Below are 19,818 nucleotides of genomic sequence, written 5' to 3' on the forward strand. Positions count from 1 at the left end.
TTGTGTGCCAGTAACTGAGAGCAGTGCCATCAACAATGACATTATGCCCTCCAGCAAACTTGCAAACTGTGAAAAGTAGGAGGTCCTGTGTGACAAGGCTTCAGCTGTGTCATTCCTATGATTACAGATGGGTCTGAAACTTTTTTAATTTCTAAGCTTCCTTACAACAAGCAATAATCATTATTTCCACAGTGAGAGCACAATAGCAGGATATACAGTTTGTTAATTATTCAAGTAATTTTTTCATCCACGGAACAACAAATATCCTGAAAAATAAATGTAAGTCAACAGTGTAACACATCAGAGGAGCAGTACTTACAAGTTGTTAACATGGGGCCATCAGTCCTTCTTCCAGCATTTACCAAGTTCCTACCGAAACAAATCTATGGAACGAAAAGATATTCCCTCTCCACAGCTCTAAAGCTCTGTCAGTGCACCCCAAAGATGGTGCTAGCTCATTTTTTGTGTATTGTAAATACCTGTGAATTCCTGAATTTATGGTAATGAATTGTAATTAGAATAAAACAGAATGATATTGGCAGCACACAACGTGTCTAAAATAATCTTTGATGTCTCTTACACTTTCCCCTTTTTCCCTCTGTTTCCTCCTTAGGGACAAAGCTATAAATCATGATTTTTTTTTCTACCAGAAAAACTTATTGAGGGGTTTTCCACAAGCCACCTAACCAAAAGCAGACACAGCCAGAATCAGGTGACCTGTGAGAACAAATTTTGAAGGTGAGGTATACAGACTATTACTAATTGCACTCATGAGGAACTTATGTCTTTACCCAAGGCCCATCTTTCAGAGAAAGTATGTAAGTATGTATAAACCTGTGTTGTGTGACAGACCAAAAAAAAAAAAAAAAAAACCAACAAACCACAATGAAAACTAGGTTTTTAAAGCGCAGGACTGGACAAACCAAAAAAAAAATTTCACCATTCACTAGGATTGGTGAAAAGAGAGAACAGGAGAGGCAATAGTTGAACCATAAGAGTTGACAGGAAAAAAAAAATGAATATACTATTTTACTGTCTTCTATAATTTAACAAGTTGATTTATTCCAATTATACACAAAGGACATTGTCCAAAATTTCCCAAGCACTGGGATTATGGAAGAATAGAATAAAGGAATAAATTGTGAAACCCCTGAAGAAGCATCTGCTGATGACAAGAGACTCCCCTCCTCTCTCCAGAGCTGTGCAGAGGGAGAAGGCACCAAGAAAAGAACAGCTCCTGCCAAGTGTGCACGGCAAAGCTCTCAAACAGCTGCACATCCCTGATGACCAGCAGGCTCCTGTGCAAAACCTGATTATGGCATGAGAAATGGTCTGTGACCTTTAAAAAAAATTAAAGAAGACGTTCTCAAGTACTTCCGAGGTCACAAAACTGGAATTGACTTTCAAAAGACTTAGACTGAAAAATTCTTCATTATCACTTTTCAGTAATTTGAGCAGCTACTTTTCATTCTCAGTCCCTGTGGTGGTTTGACCAGGAAGAAGTGGGAATTCTGGGATGTTGTGGTCAAACCAATGGATGTTCGGAGTTTGATATTGGCACCTGGTGTAGCCAGTGCAGTTTGGACACACCTCCGAGAACACACAGGAGTTAAAAAGCAGAGCTTCGGCCCTGAGAGGCCTCTTGGGACATGGAGGCGAAGAGGTCGGATCGCCCTCCCCTGTCCAGCCGCTGCTGCTGGGTGGGGGAGGGGCAGCCATGTGGTAGGCCTGGGGCCTGGACAGAGATGGGGGGTGAGAAGGCCCTCGAGGATGGAAGGGTGGAGGAGCAGCCCCAAGAGACAGCCCTCGGGCAGCCATTCCCCCCCCAGGAGGGAGAGAGAGAGGAGAGCCGGTGTCTGAATGTGATAGCAGCCGGCCCAGGAGGAGAAAGCGGGGGAAGAGTGCAGCCCGGCCGGCTGCAGCAGCACGTGTGGAAGTACCGGCATTCCGGGACAGACAGAGACTGAACTTTTAACCCTTTTGCTTCATGACTGGGACCTTGCAGAAAAAATGCTTATCGTCCTCGGAGCTGAATAAGAAGGGAGATAGGAGATGAGATGAGACAAAGACCTGGCCCAAAGGATGTGGAAAAAACTGAGTGGGGAGAGATGATTGGAGTGGCCTTTTGGCTGGACTTTTCTTGTGTAGTCATAGATTCAGTGTTATTCCTGTGACACAGAGACTGCACTTGGGGGGAAGCAGTGGCTCAGAACCCGGAGGGTTCATTGTGGGGACTCCTCGGCCCCAGGGGGTTGGAAAAATATGGGGGGACAGATGTCCCAAAGCAGAGACTGTGCCTTTTTGGAGTGAGACAAGTCATCCTTAAAAGACAACCCTAAAAGCAGCTCTGGTCCATGCACAATGGTGAGAGCACTGGGCATGGAAAGAAAAATCACAAGTGGCAAAAGGACTTTTCCGGGCGGTGCCGAGTGACATTGGAAGCACACGAGGTTTCAGCGTGTTTCCGGGGAAGCCTATGGTGCGAGAAGGACTCCTCTCCTCTTCATGGACTGAAGTTTGGGTATTCTAAAGGGTGGTGCCAAGCTGGGCAGTTGGTGATTTGGGAGAATGTTTCGGATTGGGAAATTCTGGTGTTGGGGAGGAGGAAAGTGTTTTTTGTAAGGTTTTCAATTTTTTTTTTTCCTATAGGTTTTCCTATTTTTCCTGTAGTTTAGGTAATAAAGTTTTCTTTATGTTTAAGCTGGAGCCTGTTTTGCTTTTTCCTGGTCACATCTCACAGCAGACACCAGGGTGAGGGCATTTTCATGGGGGCACTGGCTCTGTGCCTGGCTCAAACCATGACAGTCCCCCAAGGAAAAATGGCCTTTCCCACAAGAGAAATACCAGTCTCATTATCAAAAGGTAAACTGACTGAACTTCATTTGTACCTTTGTGTTCAGATGTAGCAAAACCATAAAGAATTGAGATCTGAAAGATTTTTTTTCCTGTTTAGATTCACTAATGCTCTTTCTTAACTTCAACACATAAATATATGATGTGGCTACAAACATACACAAGCACATGTATGCCTATTTCTATATGCACACAGACATGTACATATGCACAGCCGTTATGCTAAGAGAGATAAAAGGAATGGTTTCAATATCTGATACGATTTACCTTTTTTTCCTCTTCTATATACGTACTGAGGTCCCCAAATTAGATTTTACATACTTTCAAGATACACATCTTTTCCAAGCTTTCTTATTTTCCTTATTTTTATTTGCAATTAGCACCAACATAGCCTGCAGAATGAATTTTTCTTAGCAATGCAATTATTTGGCATGTACTTATAATGAAATTAAGTACTCCTACAATTTATTGTTGAGTCCTTTGACCATTCCTGTGTAAGGCTGGTAACAGTGAAGTCAAAAGATCTTCGATAAAAGAAAATAGGTCCTGTTATGTTCTGTTACAGATTTAAATCAAGTAGTTCCTTTGAAGTGAAGGATTTATATTGACATAAAATCAATATAAGAATCAAAATCCAAGCCTATAAAATGTAAACTGTCCAAAATTGACACGAGTTATTTAACTCCATCGATTTCTTGGAAGACAGTCTCTGAGGTGTGAATGGGAAGAACATTTTCTTTCAACTTATTCTTGAAATGCTGCCTGCTGGTCTTGGCTTTGTGGTTTTTTTTACATTGGCAGCCAGTGAAAAATGGTTAATATTGAGCTCATCATGAACTAAGGCCAAACTACCACATACCAGACCATTAACTCATCTTATTACTCAATTAAAGTTTTAGTCCTGAGAGAGGTTCAGCACTCTCAGATTTCTCACCTGCTTGCCAGGTGAAGGAGCCAACTGGTGTAAAACGATATCACTCAACTCCTGTACCACACCTGTTCTGAAGCTCCCTGCAGTACCTCAGCCTTTGCAGTTGGTATGCTGAATTATGGGCACACTCTTGGCTCATTCAGGAAAGGTACACGATTAGACTTTTCAATGGGCTCATCCTACTTTGTGGGACTGTGGATGCAAGACAAGCACCACCCTTTCAAAGTGGTTAAGCTGGACCTGCAACTGCCTTCTCCATGATAATTATGAACTGTAGAAGAGGCTCTAGGCATTACAAACCTGTGTGAGGTGAGAGAGCATTGAGTGGGTTGGATCTATATTTAATCACATATAAATTACTTTTAAGGCATCTACAAGGCTTTACTTGTTAGGAAGAATAGTAAATATTTCCAGCTTTAGTTGGTTGCCCATGCACAGGTCTTTAATACTGCTCTAGATGTCTCAGGCTGTCTTAACTGGAAAGCCAGAAGTACGAATAACTTTTGGGTTTGGGGTTGTCTGCCAGCTTTATGTGGATGTCTCTCAGATACAACAAGATACTAACCTCAAAAGTTATTAATGCTAGTTTTTAAATTAATAGATCAGACCTTTCCAGTATGGAATTCATGCCATTTCTTTGTCTATCCATAATAGGATAAGTAAATCACAGTGACTACTTGCTATTGTCTGCAGGTGCTTCACTTTTTCTAGGTGACATTTAGACAGCAAAGAAAGAGAATGTGATTCCTCTCAATGTTTTCAGGATGAAGTTTGTGAAAACCTGATTTTTTTTCTAAATATTTAAATTATGCTTTTGGAACTTGGGGGAAAGTTCATAAACTATGATGCTCATGATCCAATACATCTTCCTCACCCTTTCTCAGTTTCTCTAGTAACAGTTCCTCTAGTACAATGAGGAACCAACAACCCTCCCTTTAGGACTTATAAATAGAAAATATATGTAGGAGGTAAGGGTTAGTATCCATACAGACTTTCTCTAGACTCATAGTATTTACTTATTACAAGCAGTAACTCATTAAACCACACTAAAACAGGATGCAATCATCATTCTCTGTTCAAAGAAATTGACCTGTTATAAATATTTTGACACAGTTTCTTGGGCAAACGCTGCACTCCATGCTACAATGCCTTTTTGCCTCAAATAGGGTGACTGCAACACCCTATTTGAGGGATTCTTGGCAGGTCCAAACTGAAGGGAAATGAGGAGCAAAGGTACTCCTGCATCAGCATTAGATGGATAAGGGCATATTTCTGAGTCATGTGACATGGATACAGGCCATACCTATATAATTCCTTCTTTCAGTAATTCATATGAAGCTGATTTTCCATTCAAGGTTAGAAGATAACAATATACAATCCTCTAAATATTGGTTCTGAACATTTTTCTGTGTAACATTGTCATGGAGTAACAAATGAGTTCTGAATCTAATATTTTCCAATTAAAAATAATTCTCAAATTACAAGTAATTCTAAGGTAAAAGTGTGTAGGAGTCCTGACTAGCACCATATTCTGGTATTTAACTTTCCCAGGGAAAACAACTGAAACAATTTCTAAGTATTATGAGTGGAAAACATAAGCTCCTACAGTCCCCAGCATCCAGGTCTGCCGAGCACAATGGCTGTTATGACATGTTTCTGGCTGTCTTCAGGAATAATATTGAGCATGAATTTAGGAAGAGGGAAAGCCATGAAAAAATGTATAAACACATTCTTTAAAGAAGAAGTTAATCTCTGCTAGAAGACTGGTTCATATGCAGACAAAAATATGAGAATACAAGGAACTTCTTACGCTATTAAGCCCCCAACTCATTTTATCGTAGGTAATCAGTTTATAAGACCTAATACACAATCCCATCAATTACTGTCTTAAATGTAGGCAGGAAATACTTACCTGAACATTAACATGCTAAAGCTTCAACAGGACTGGTGATATATATTTACCTTATGAGGGAACTGTCTATTTGACACTTGCAAAAGCACAGGAAAAAATAATCAGTGTTCAAGTACTTCAACATCAGGTTCGTTTATCATTCATTTATCAGTTTTGGGGCTATAGACACTGGTATGAAGGAATAGACTAAAACAGATCTATTCATAATTCAGCTGTGACGGAAACTCAGTGCTAAGGGAAATAGGTAACCACAGAATAATATGCTTTTATAAACTGTGTAAGCAACTGGAGATGAAGGAAACTTTTGCTTCTTTACCTCAGCTGTTGTGATCTGACCTTTTGGCTGCAGTTCATAAAAAATTCTTTGTTCTTCTTTGCGTATCAGGAATTAACATTTTTCTAAACTCCCTGATCTCAAGCTTAGTAGATTCCAAACAGTTTTTCAATGTCACATTTCTATAAGACTGTTATAGAACAGAACTAATTGCTGCCTGTAGTGGATGCAATTGCATTCACAGCAAGATAAATTGGATTTCTAAACTGTGGTTTCCATTGTGTTACCTCAATGTATCATAAGACTTACATTGATGGGCACAGCAGTGACCCTACTTACTTATACACTGCTTTATGCACAAAGCTTCATCTTGTTTTGCTCACCAATAGAAAAGACAAAAGGAACCCCAAAGTATAGCTGTGGACTGCCACCTGTTGGACAGGGTTTTAACAGAGTTACAGAATTGATTAGGCTGGTGCAAAGACCTCAAAGACCATAGAATGCAAACATTAATCCCACACTGCCATGTTCACCACTAAACCATACACCCAAGTGCCACATCTACACTTCCCTGGGCAGCTTGACCCTCAACATCTGGCCTTTTCTTTCAGTGAAGAACTTTTTCCTAATACCCAACCTAAACCTCCTCTGAAACAACTTGAGGCCATTTCCCCCAGTCCAGTAATTTGCTACCTGGGAAAAGAGACTGATACTGACCTCCTAGAACCTCCTTTCAGGCAGTTGATGCACATTGTCCTCTAATCAGACCCTTCCTGGAGGAGTAGAAAGGATGACCTTTACTTATGGATTTAATAATCATTCCATTTCAATGCTGGAGCTGTATTTTGACTATTAGGACCAATAAATAATTTGACTTCTTTGATTCTCTGGATGGAAAAAAAATGTTTTTCTCACAAAGAATTGTAACTCAACATTAAAAAGATGTATGAGGCAAATTTTTAGTTCTGATATTTCACAAGTTTATAGTATAATTGAAAGAAAGGAAGAAGCAAGAGGAAACATGCAGTCCTCACTGTTCTAAAATGTCCAGGGAGAAAATTAAAAAGAAATCTTTTGACTAGGCAGGCTCAGAGGTTTGGAAATAGAGGCACACTTTTGAGCTGGAAGCCAAACATTAATGGCAAGATCTCAATAGTAGGAGCAATATTTATAAACTTATTCATTAACAATCTGTACAATGGAACCAAGAAAATCCTCATTGATTTTTTAAATGATGACAGACTGGGAGAAGGTGCTGATAAACCCAAGGGTCATGCTGCTACTCAGAGGTATCTTGACAGGCTGGAGAAATGGGCAGAGAAACCCCATCAGGTTGAGCAAAGGGAAATGCTGACTCCTGCCCCTGGGGAAGACCAACCTCAGATACCAGCACTGGCTAGCTCCAGCCAACTGGAAAACTGAAAAATCCTTGCTGATCCTGGTGATCACGTACAGCACCAGGCTGTACATGAGCCAGCACTGCACCCTTTCAGCAACCAGGGCAGACAGCCACCTCAGCTCCAAAAGCCTTAGAGCAAGAGCCTTGCCAGTAGGTGGAGAGGTGATCCTTCACCTCTACTCAGCACTGGTAGGACACCCTTGGAGTGAGGGGTCCAGCTCTGGGCTCCCAGTACAAGAAAGGCAGAGGCATTGCTCCAGAGGCATTGCTCCAGAGGTATCCTGGAGCAATGTGCTGTTCTCCAGTGAAGAGTCACAAAGACTGACAACAGGATTGGAGTATCTGCCACATGAAAAAAAGGCTGAGAGATCTGGGACAGTTCAGTTTGGAGAAGTAGGTTCCAGAAGGATCTTATCAATGCATATCAATACATAGTGGAATGGATTAAAGTTAGAGTCCAACCCTCTCTGTAGTGACCACTGAAAGGATACGAGACAATGGACGCGAATTAAAAGCCATGAAATTTTATCTGAACATAAGAAACTGTGAGCTAAGTCAAATATTGGAACAGTTTGTCCAGAAGTCCCCATATATTCCATACACAAAACCTCATTTGACACATCCCTCAGCAACCTATTCTATCTGCCCCAGCTCTGAGCACAGGGTTGGACTAGGGATGTCCAGAGGTCTCTTCCATCCTCAGCAATTCTGCCATGCTTAAAAGATGGCTCAATTGAAAACCCAAATGATTGTGGCTTTTTTATTAGAAGTGAGTGTTATTTTGAAAGATTAAGGTTGCAATACTGCAATTCCACAAAGAAGTTACTAGTTCAACACAGAATTAAAAAAACACTGCATCTGATTATCTGCAATAAGATACATCTCAGGGATTTAAATTCAAACCTGTGGTCTGAAAAATTTATATGAACAGTATAATTCAGACCATGATTTACAGTCAAATGTACCAATGGACTATGAGATTACATTTCAATTTAAAGCAGAAATATTTTGAGCCCTTGTAATAAGAAATAAAATATTGAAGAATCACATGATTTCAAAGGATTATCAGCAAGGATAAAGGACTCTTGGTTGTCCTGGAACACACCGAACAAAATTCTTTATAATTTCATATATGTGTCAAAGTAGAAAATGTCTTGAAATTCTCACTTTGTATGGACACTGGCCAGTGCCTTGACAACACTTTAGCATAGAGTGTGTGAATATCAGATCTCATTCAACATCAGCTATGTAGGCAGAACAGAATTTCCCTACAGCTAGTAGGAAATACACAAAAATTTTGTTTTTCTTTTACACTAGTGTCAATGACTTTCAATTTTGTGACTATGAAAATCCAGTTCAAGAGGAAGAGACATCAGGAAGCTTAGGGAAGCTGCGAGGAATCAACAGAGTTTGAAGGAGCAGTAGTAAGGGGCTGGGAGCAGTAAGACAGAGAAGAGTTAACAAGCACTTACAGCTTTCAGGAGGGAGTTTCTCTGCTGCCTCTGGTGCTGGCACAACGCTCAGACCAAGAGTAGACAAAATAACTGAGATATAAGTAACTAAATTCCCTCCTGTTGGGTTCCCCTCCAGATTATTTTCTCTGTGTGAAACACACACTTTCCTTGTGGTAAGACTTGATGGAGCCCTAACTGAGCTCAGTCATTAAATCACTTAGTTCAGTTGAAATAAGCTTGAGTCACCTAAAATCAATTAAAAATATAAAATCATAGCAGATGGAGCAAGATGCTGTGAATTGCCACCTGCATTGTTATCTGAGGTATTTTACATTATAATTTGCTGACTTGTGCCAGTTTTGTGGTGAACTTCCTTTCTGCTCTGGTCTGCTTTTCTTACTCAAATTGTCCATAAATCATTGAAACTACAGCAATAAAATTTGACTTTCATAATTCCAGCTGAAAGGGCACAAGATTCCACGAAGTTCACTTAGCATGTCACCTGGATTTACCTTCCCTGATTCATGTGGGAAAAACACATATCTCCCTGATGTTCCTCACCATCATTTTGACATATTTTAATGTCACCTGTATCGGATCAATTGTGCAGAATTCTTGTTCAAATCATGGATCACCATGACAAAGACTCTTCCTGCTTGAGAAATAGTTCCAACAAGCGTGATTCATTATAACCTTACCAACATGGCTCAGATTTTTCCACTCAACCTCAGCATACGTGTGCTGTCTTCTAAGGAGCTGTGACTGTGGTAGATGCAGGACAACCTGTTAATACTCTTGTCTTTTATTGTTACCTAAATATATTTAGCTCTCTGTCAGACAAAGAATTAATGAGCTATAACTTATGCAAATCACATCAGAGGTCAAATCTTGCTCCCAAATTCATGAAAAAATCTCTACTAAAGTAGAAGCAAATTGAATATGTGACAAATGAAACTCTGTTACAGAGAAGCTACAGGTGATGTATTCCTCTCTGAGATCCCTGGAAGGCTACAGGAAGCATTGGAAACTCAGATCTTTGCTTTGGCTGCAGAACAAGGCAAGCAGGCATGACAGTGTCTCCTGACTGAAGGACAATGTGTGTAGAATGCTGTGAAGGTTGTGAACTTGGTCTGTTCTCAACTCAGAGTGAGGAGCAATAGATTAGATTGGACTTCTTGGACACTCTCCTTAATCTATTTTAAGATGGACCTGTACATTGGAGCACCTTCAGTGACAGCAGTTCTTATGTGATAGAACTGATTTATCACAAAGAGATGGATTCCAGAACATTTAAGGCAAGTCTAACACCACATTGAAACCCACCAATCGACAAATGCGATACTTCCTTTTGGAGCAAGGTTTACAAACTGGTCCTGTACATTATAGTCTGACAATAAGTACAGAAATTATTCAAAGCTTCACCACGGGAGTTACAGGCTACATATTGGGAAACATTTCTTTACCGAGAAGATGGTCAGACACACAGAACAGTGTTGCTAGAGTGGTGCTCAATGTCCTCAGGCTGTGAGTGCTCAAGATGCATTTTGATAATTCCCTTAATAACATGCGTTAACTTTTGATCAGCCCTGGAGTGGACAGGAAATTGGACTAAGATGATCACTGTAGGTCTCTTCTAGCTGGAATTGTTCTGGTTTGTTCTGTTCTATTTTAGTCTACCCTACCTAGTCTAGTCTAGTTTATAGATCCTATATTTTCAATGTCTATGTTTCAGACCTTTTGGTCTAAAAATGCTTTTAACTTCCTCTTCTCTTTTTCAATCTGTCTCCCACAAACTCTGGCCTCCTTGTGCCCATCACTCCAGACCACTGCTGCTGTCACCACATTTCTCATTTCTTCTGGATCCTAAGGGAAGATTCAGTTTGGAGCAACTCACACCAGGATGAATGAGGTCAACACACACAACTACACAAGACTCAGCATAGTTTCAAATGGAAAATGTGAGCAATTTCTGAGCTGGGATTGAGACATACTGTGGTAGATGTGAGACAGAAATAGTGAATTATGCTAGGGATAAAGGTGGGTAACGGTGAAAGTGAGGAAGTTGATGGGTGCAAGGTGGCCCACATGCTGATGGAGGTGTACTGGGACAATGTGGAAAATTCCTTTTCATGACAGGTCTCCTGGGTGTCATTTGTGAGTGTGATAGCAAAGAAAAAATGTACATATATTCATCAAAACAAGGACAGGACACAGAACTAAAAATTAAAAAAAAAGCATCTTCTCTATCCTTTGTGGGCCAGATTATGAAAGAAATTGCAGGTCTCTCAGATTAGCTTTTTGGTGCAAAGGTCTTTTGATCAATTTCTAGTCATAATAGATTAGATATATATAAAAGAAGTTTTCTTTTAATGCTTTTTGGTTTAAATAATCTTCTCCATGCTTCTTTGACTGTGTTAGAAAATAAAATTTTGTTTCATTTCTGCCAGAATAGCCTTACAATTATCTCTTAATTACACTTGTGGCTGAAGTGACACTAATATAGGAAATTCTTATTTTCTGCTGCTAAGAGTTCTAGAACAAATAGACCTTTTAGACTGTTTTCTTTTGTATGTTTGGGGCAGTTTTTGCTGGTTTTTTTTTCTATTTATATTTTCAATGAAATTAATTTTTGTAGGCTGTTTCAAAATCCCATAGATGAACAAGATAATGCATGACATTATTCTGGGGAGTTGGATTTTTTAAAAATAAATCTTGTTTTGTTATCCTGGCCTGTATCAAAAATATTGCAGCTGATCTCCATGATCTTACAGGTCTTTTTCATCCTAAATGATTCTATGATTTTATAACATCTATACACTTGTCCCCATAAGAAAAGCAGTACAAATATATGATAGTAAAATATTGTTTATGGGCATGTTTATGTACATAGATGACAGTAGAGAAATACAAATATTGCTTGTTTTGGCCAGAGCATTACATTCCACTCTGTAGTGATATATCAAAGTAAATTAATTTACTTTATTTTGGGTATGAATTTTGTCCAAACTCATGACAAAGCAAATTTATGACAAGTTACCACTGAGATGTTTTGATAAAACAAAAGATACCTCTATTCCCCTTAAAGTGTTTGGCAAGATGCTGTTGTTATGTTAATTATTTGAAGAAGGCAAAGAATAACATTAGAAACCCAGAAGATTAGAAATTGAAGAGATAATTTGCTATTTCTTAACACAAAAGCTAACCACTAAGGCTGTTTCCTTTGTGAGTATGTAACTGTGAGAGCCTTGATCTGCAGGGTTTTCCCATCCCACAAGTTGGTCATAAAAATGTCACAATAGGATTCAATAATACCAAGCCCACAGAGTTTTTATTAAAAACTACTTTTAAGGTATACACTTGTGAGTATTAAAGCAAGCATATAACTACATATAAACACATACACAATTGTGTACATATATATATATTTGCAAGTTACTTTGAATTGCCACTAGTCAAGAACAAGTTGTTTAATTATTTATATGCATGCCTATATAATTTTTTTTCCTCCAAATTATTACCCATACAGTCCATTTAGCTGCCCCAGGAATGGGGACAAAGCAAGCGTGTAGTTAAGCTCACACAAGGGTACTTCTTCTTCGAGAAAAGCTCATTTTGGGAAGACAATGACTTACTTTTATATCCTTAATATGAATACATAAGTGGGAGTAGGACACCAGTCCTGGTTGCTGAGTTCTGCTTTTTTTAGGAGGTCAGTTTGTAGGTTGTAGCAGTTTCTCTGTTCTGCAGGTTATGGCAGGTCCTTTTTTTGTGCTTATCAAGCATGCTGCAGAGCCCCAGCTGTACCTATCGAGGCCAGCCCGAGCTCCCATTTGTGCTTGTCAGGGATGTTCCAGATTCTCAGGCTGCCAGTCCCTACACTGGCAGAGATTTGGTCTGTCAGTATTTTAGTAGATGTCTTCTGTCAGTAATATTCCCCATAATAACCAGGTGACCTTTAGGGCTGCTTTGACAGAGTATATCTTCTCAGTGATGTTAGTTGGTAACACATAATGAGGAAAAAACTGGAAACTGAATGTATACTGCTTTGTTTATAAAAGGATTTCATTTTCCCTATAATCTTATCATATCCTTGATGCTGAACTTTCCTATTACATCTCTGATTTACAATACCTGAACTTTTAGTGGGCTCATATTGAAGAAAATAAAATATAAAAATTTACCTTTGTAAACTTACCAACCCACAAACCATTCACACTCCAACACAGATGCCTTCAGAAATAATAAATATAGCTTTCAGCTCCATCTGGTATTCAGGATTTATGGGGAACCAGGCTGAAGAGCTAGTTTTGTAGTAAATTAAAAGTAATGTGCCACACAAAACTTTTAAAAAGAGCTGTGTCACTGAATAGTGTTAGCAGCTCCTACTGAGACTCAGAAGCACTCTAATCTCACCAGCACTTGTTTTATCACATATGTTTATTTTAATACAAGTCTGAGACTGAAATTGTGATTTGTCTCCAGTGGGTCAGACTCTGCAGAAACGCACAAAACTGCAATGCATGCCTGTAGTCAAAAACTTCCATCATCTAAAGCCCCCAAAAACAGACACAAAGGTTTCAGAAAGCCTCATGGCATCCAGGCAAAGTTAGTGTGATAATAACTCTTGTTTACCATCTTACTTTAGTATCCTAACATTTAGGCTGGGATTTTGATTAATTAAAGAATAATTCTGTCATTTCTTTGTGACCTTTATGGACTAACTGCTGTTCAACAGAGAAGACCACATCAAGTTTATTTCCACTACAGCAGAAAGGTTTAGATTTTCCCAAGATATGATATTTGATTCATGCAAGGAAAAAGAAAAGTGATTGCAATAATATAAAGGAATAGATATAAAAGCATGATAATAAGAATCTGTGTGGGACTGAAAAACAAGGGGAAAGAGGAAATCTTTTATCTTTTACATTTTATAAAAAGGAAACTTCAGTTTAGACAAGTTTAAAACAAAGAAAAAAGAAACAAAACTTTTATAAAAGTTGTAATAAGAAGGAAAAATGAACTTTTTATATCTGGCTAAATGGAAACTAGAATAAAAACCTAACTGTGATTTTTATTTTCCAATTTGCAAAATCTCATTCAGCGAATTAGCTTCAAATTAATTGAATAGTTTATATGCTACTAACAATAATGTCCTGTGGTTGCACAGCCAAATATATCCTTAAAATATTGGACAGATTTTATATTAGAGTCATAGCCATAACAAATTTCAGCAGATGGAGAATCCCATTTTTAATCAACAAAGCACTTAACAAGGAAAATGAAATCAACGTCTGAGCACTTATGCTGTAGCAATTTATGTACATTTTACACTTCCTGTGATGCACCCAAATGACACAATCCAAGATTATAACTTAATTTTTTCAGTAAATTGTAGATGAGCAAATACAAAAAGATCCACAAGCCATTAATTGTTTAACTTGTAGGTTCTAACATGACAAACACAGAGTTGATGGAGACTGAAAATCCAAACAAACACCAGCTATGCCAAAAGGTAAAGTCTGGACACAATAGCCATCACAGCATATTGCATTTTGCATGAAAACACACAGAAAATTCCATAGAAGTTACATAGAAGCATTATCATTGTGACAAATCCTTGTCAAAACGGTACCAGAACTCTTTAAAGTTCACAAAAGCAAAGCACATTATCACAGTGGAGCAAAACATATCATGGCCCAGGGCTAAAGGACAACTTTTCTGACAGCTGGCTGTTCCAGAGGAAGAAGTCCTTTCAAGGATGTGAAGGCACACTTGCCTAATGGAATTTAATATCCCACTCCTACTATGAACTAGCTAGAGACTAGAAATTCTGCTTGACCAGAATTTCTGATTACTTTCCTTTTAAATTTTTCCTAAAATGTAAACAAAAATTTTTTCTGTCCCTTTCCTCTATGGTAGGAGTATTTTCATTTTTCTTCAGGAAAAAAAACCTTTATTCAAAGTTTCTTTTTTAGTTATTTTAAAACCATAGTGGACTAAAAAAAAATAGGAGTTTAGGAGTCTGGGGTTTTTCTAAAATTAGAAGGAAAAGGAGGTTTTGTGGACTGTGGATCTGTGCACTTGACTGCTGAGCCCTCTGAAATTGGTTAAGACCAGAAGTCCTCCTTCAGGGAGCACAGCAGTTAGGGATTTGAGAACAGCAATCTGACTGAATAGTGCCTTCTGGGGTGAAAAAAAATTGATTTATTTATTGCAATGGACAGAAAATGAAATTTTCAATACCAAGTCAGTTTTGATCATGATCTCTGTTCATGATTTATTTCAAAAGCTTGGTTTCAGCTCCTTCTTTGAGGATTTAGGATGATGACAGTATTCTTTTCCTAACAAGACACATTTCTCATTGGATAAACTAAGCCTTATTCTGTCTTTTATACAGGCTGTGAGAGTTTAAAAATATTTTTCTCACTGCAGTCAAGGTAGATAGGCCCTGCTATGAAAATACATATCTTAAAATTTCCAATCCAAATTTCAAATACATAGCCACCAGAATCTTTGCTGAGATCTAACACAGGTTCAGAAATAAATGTGAATATAAGTTCTAGTTGCTGAGTGTCGCAGACATTTTTTCATAGAAATCCTTTCTTTGGGATTTGTTCATCTTCTGGGAAGCTGAGGCCCCAGAAGAAGAATGTAAACAATTGTTATCGGCTGGTGTGGAATGCAACAGGTGCAGCGGTGATTGGGCTTCTGTGAGTGTTTGGATTTGCTGACCACTCACAGGAGAGTTTGTCCTTGCTTTCTGCTGGACACAGAACTTTGTTATGCATTCTTTTCTATGCTGTTCTTAGCTTAGCCAGCCTCTGCAACTTCTCTCTTTATTCCTTTTAGTATAGTAATAATGTATTATATATCATATATCAACAAATCCAGCCTTCTGATCATGAACCAAGATTCTCGCCCACTTCTCTCACCCTGAAGACCTCATCAGGACGCTGTACTAGCTGAGTGCATTAGAACAGCCTTCAGAGGATTTCAGCATTACATTATGCTTCCAGTTACTAAGAGATTAAGGAAATTTTATATTCCTTAAATCGCCTTGATATTCAGCAGTTATGTTGAATCCCTGTATCTTCCAATATTTATCTTTTTCACAGTAAACCCTAAACTGACCACTTCCTAAAATTAACATTACCTCGGGTGATCTCTAGTGGAACTCCTGCTCAGAGTCACATTTCACCTCTGACCCAGTTGCTCTGGGCTTTTCCAGCTTGAAGACTTACAGGGAAAGAGGACGCCCAGCCTCTGCTCTGGGCAGGCTGTTCCTGTGATTCCCTCTGCCCCTGCCCCTCTGCGTCAAGTCAGAGTGTCCCATCTCAGTTTATGATCCCTGCTTCTCATCCCTCTTCCGTGTGAAGACATTGCTTGTGTTTTACCAAAAAGAATTCTTAGATTTTTGGAAAACTCTTTACATTGCTCCCAGATTTCTCTTCTCTGGTTTTCATGTGTCCTCATGTTCAGTAACTCTCCTACAAGATGCAAATATTGACATCAACTTACCAATAGAATAGATGGGGTTTTTTTAACTCCATCAGCATGAAATTGAAATATCTGCTTTTCATAAATCTTTCAGCTATTATATTTTTCCTTAAAATATCAGAAATAAAGGAAATCAAACAGTACATTTCTGAGCTGGTTTTCACGCCTGAACTTGTAGAATATGATGTGCAAAAGACGGATGAAGTAATATCTGTTTGTTTATTGAAATAATCATTGCTTTTTCTTAGTAGAAAGCTAGATCAATTTTAGCATGAAAATGTATTTGTTTATTTTTCACTTATATTTCTGTTTCTTCCTTCCATAAAAACAGAGTCTGAAGATGAAATACTGGTCCTTTTTATGCTAGTTGGGGTTCTGCTACTGACAAAGAGGAATGGAGTAAAGTTCACCTCTTTAGACAAAGGGAAATAACACAATTGACTCCACAATTTTTTTTGCTCTTGCGCGCGGGCATACGCGGCCCTAGGTCCGGCTATCTGGTGAGGGGCAAAGGCCAACGCCCCAGCACATCTGAAGCCAGCCCCCCTCGGCGTCTTGGCCTCGGGCTGGGCTGGGTGATAGCTCGGAGCGGCGCACTGCGAGACAAATAAGGAGGTGAACACTTGCTGGAGGTAGGCTGTCGGTTTATTACAGAAGCACCAACGGGGATGGGCACCACCAGCAAATGGCCCCGAACAGGGGGCGAGACAGGGTTTTAAGGGAAAAAGGGGGGAAAAGGTAGGGAAACCCAGCTAACCAATAATAATACATATTTGGAGGTGCTAAACATAATTGACATACCTAAATAACCAACTATTATAACGCAAAGGAGGGGTCCCGGGACAGCAGCCAACCATAACCCCCAGAGAGAAGAAGGTTCTCGAAACCTGGGAGGAGAAGGGGGTGATTGACTGGGCCCAGGGAGGAGACAACTTTCACTTATAAGGGAAACTAGGGGAGGAGCAGTTACATATCGGCAACTATGAATAGCGAGGTTACCATAGCAACTTAGCTGACAGGGTAGCAGTGGCGGGAAATAGTGGGAAAGGGAGGAACCATTTACAGAAAACAGGAGGATACAATACAGAAAATGGGGGAGCAAACTAAAAAACTTAAGAACACACTACAGCAGCTCTTGCCTCCTTTTATGTATCGAAGTGATTTTTTTTCCATTTTATTTGAAATTTCTGCTGGAAGGTCTACAATTTAAACCATTTTTAATTTAAAAGCAAACTGCATAGATAAAGATTAGTTTATAGGTATTGTGTGTTTGGCCAGGTAACTTTTCATCATTTGCTTGAGCTGCCCTTTTTTTTTCCCAGATGGGGAGCTACCAGGAATTAAGTTTTTTATGTTGGAAATAGCTGCAAAGGTTGATGTGCAAACATTGGTTTTACCAGCAGAAATTCTGGGGAATGGTTCTGCTGAATAACAAAAGAGGCACTGGCTTCAAAACAGGACAGGTGTTTATGCATGTCTTTCATTATTTTAATTATCAGACATATTAAAATATGCAGCTGTGGGGAAAGAAAGCTTAGATGTATATTTTAAGTGAAATAGGACTGATGTGAAAGCATGATGCTTATCTAATGGAAGATACAGTATGTTGACCTATCAAGGAATTATCTTTCCAGATAATCAAAGTTCTACTTAAAAGAAAATAACCATTTCTTTCTCCCAGATCCTCTTTCAAATGCCTTAGTTCCTTAGTCAGTTTTATTCTGTTATTTTTTCCTCCTTCTTGTTATTTTTTTCTTTTTATTAGAGCTGAATGTTTATGTAGAATAATTTATATTTCCCAGGTATCAGCCATAATAGAAAGACGACACTGAAATTTTCTTGACACTTGAAGTGCAGTCATTCCTCTTCTCATTATTGCCTTCCAAGTCAATCTGGTTTGTTTATAGTCCAGTTAAGTAATTTGTAAAGATAACAAATTGCAAAAGTCATTTGGAAGCCTACAGACATCCCACATTGCAGAGCTTCAAATAGATGTGGTCTTTCTCCTGTCAATTAAACTGCTATATATTCCCTATTTCTTTTTCAATTCTTGATTTTATTTAACCATACACTTGCTGATGAGTCAGTCTGGAGATCTTTGTCAATCAGCCTGTTATTCCATCATTGGTGATGTTCTGCTCTTTAAATGAGCATTTTCAGGGGGAAAAAAGAAATTGAAAACAAAAAAAAGTCTGTAAATGCATCAGATGACAAAAAGGAGACAGTAAATGGGCAAATTTTAAAATATGATTAAGAAAAGCCCAGTCTGTGACAGAAATATATTTTCTGTGTGAAGGATAGTTTCAGTAAATGACCTAAAACCAAATGCAACAGACTTAATACAATGAACATGTAACATAAATCATTCCAGCTCAAGGCTTATAAATGCCTCTGGGGACTGTGTGTGATATCCTTCCGCTTCTCATTAAGGCACCGCTTTATAAACTGCCCACTATCAATATTGCTTGCAAACTGACAACTAGCAAAGATGGGCTAAGTCTGAGCAGACTCCTCAAGAGGAGTTTCAGTACCTTGGCAAGCTGCAATGGCTGCTGAGTTGGGGCACCCACAGATGGCTTTGCTGTCTCAGGACTAAGCTGATAGCAGGCCAGAGCAAAGCAATAATGAGTAACCACTGCTCTGCTAATTAGAAGCTGGAATTTAATGCTTTATTCAGACTCTAAATAAGTAAAGAGACATGCAGAAAAAGCTACCAGCAGCTCTTGTGGTGACACTTGTACAGATGGTCTGAGCACCGAGGATGGCATATTTATACATATTTATGTGCACATTATATTGATGTGAAGAATAAAATATTTTCTGCCTCTGAAATATTATCTTGCCAGAGGCAAAGAAGGAAATCAGAGGACACTGCTAGAGGAACAGCTGAACAGTGACCTCTCTGTGGAGTCTCCCAGTAAATGATTCAACACAGCAACCAGGTTAGAAGTTGTTACTGGCTTAGCACGCAGCTGTAGATAGGTTCTTTAACATGTTGATTTGGAAAATGTGAAAAGGAGCATGAAACTTCAGTTAACAGTTCAAGATAAACCTCTGGCAGACAGAGAAGGAGAGGCTGCAGCTTCATCTGTTATATTTCCTCTCTTGGTCCATGCATGGAACTAATCTGGGGCTGCAGACAGACATTGAGAAAGAAACATTTTACTGTATTAATTACATAGATGCCATGTTCCACCTGGCTAAGACCAGAAGTTTGGGATATTTTTAATTCCTCATTCCAGTTAATCTGGCACCTATTGGCTTAACAGAAGGGAATGATTCTAGGACAAAAGCTCCTGCAGGAACTAGGGCAGGAAGTGAGATACCCTCCTCATCCCACCAGCACAGCACCTATCGAGCAGGAAGCAACTCTGCATTTAAAGAGCAAGTTCTGGCCTAATGAGTAAATGATATGCAAAAATGAGAAGGACTGTGACCTGACAAGTCACGTTGAGGACACATATGGAAATTGATTTGCCTCTGAAATGCTAAGAAAAC

This window comes from Zonotrichia albicollis, chromosome 4, assembly GCF_047830755.1.
Source record: "Zonotrichia albicollis isolate bZonAlb1 chromosome 4, bZonAlb1.hap1, whole genome shotgun sequence".
Classification (NCBI taxonomy): domain Eukaryota; kingdom Metazoa; phylum Chordata; class Aves; order Passeriformes; family Passerellidae; genus Zonotrichia; species Zonotrichia albicollis.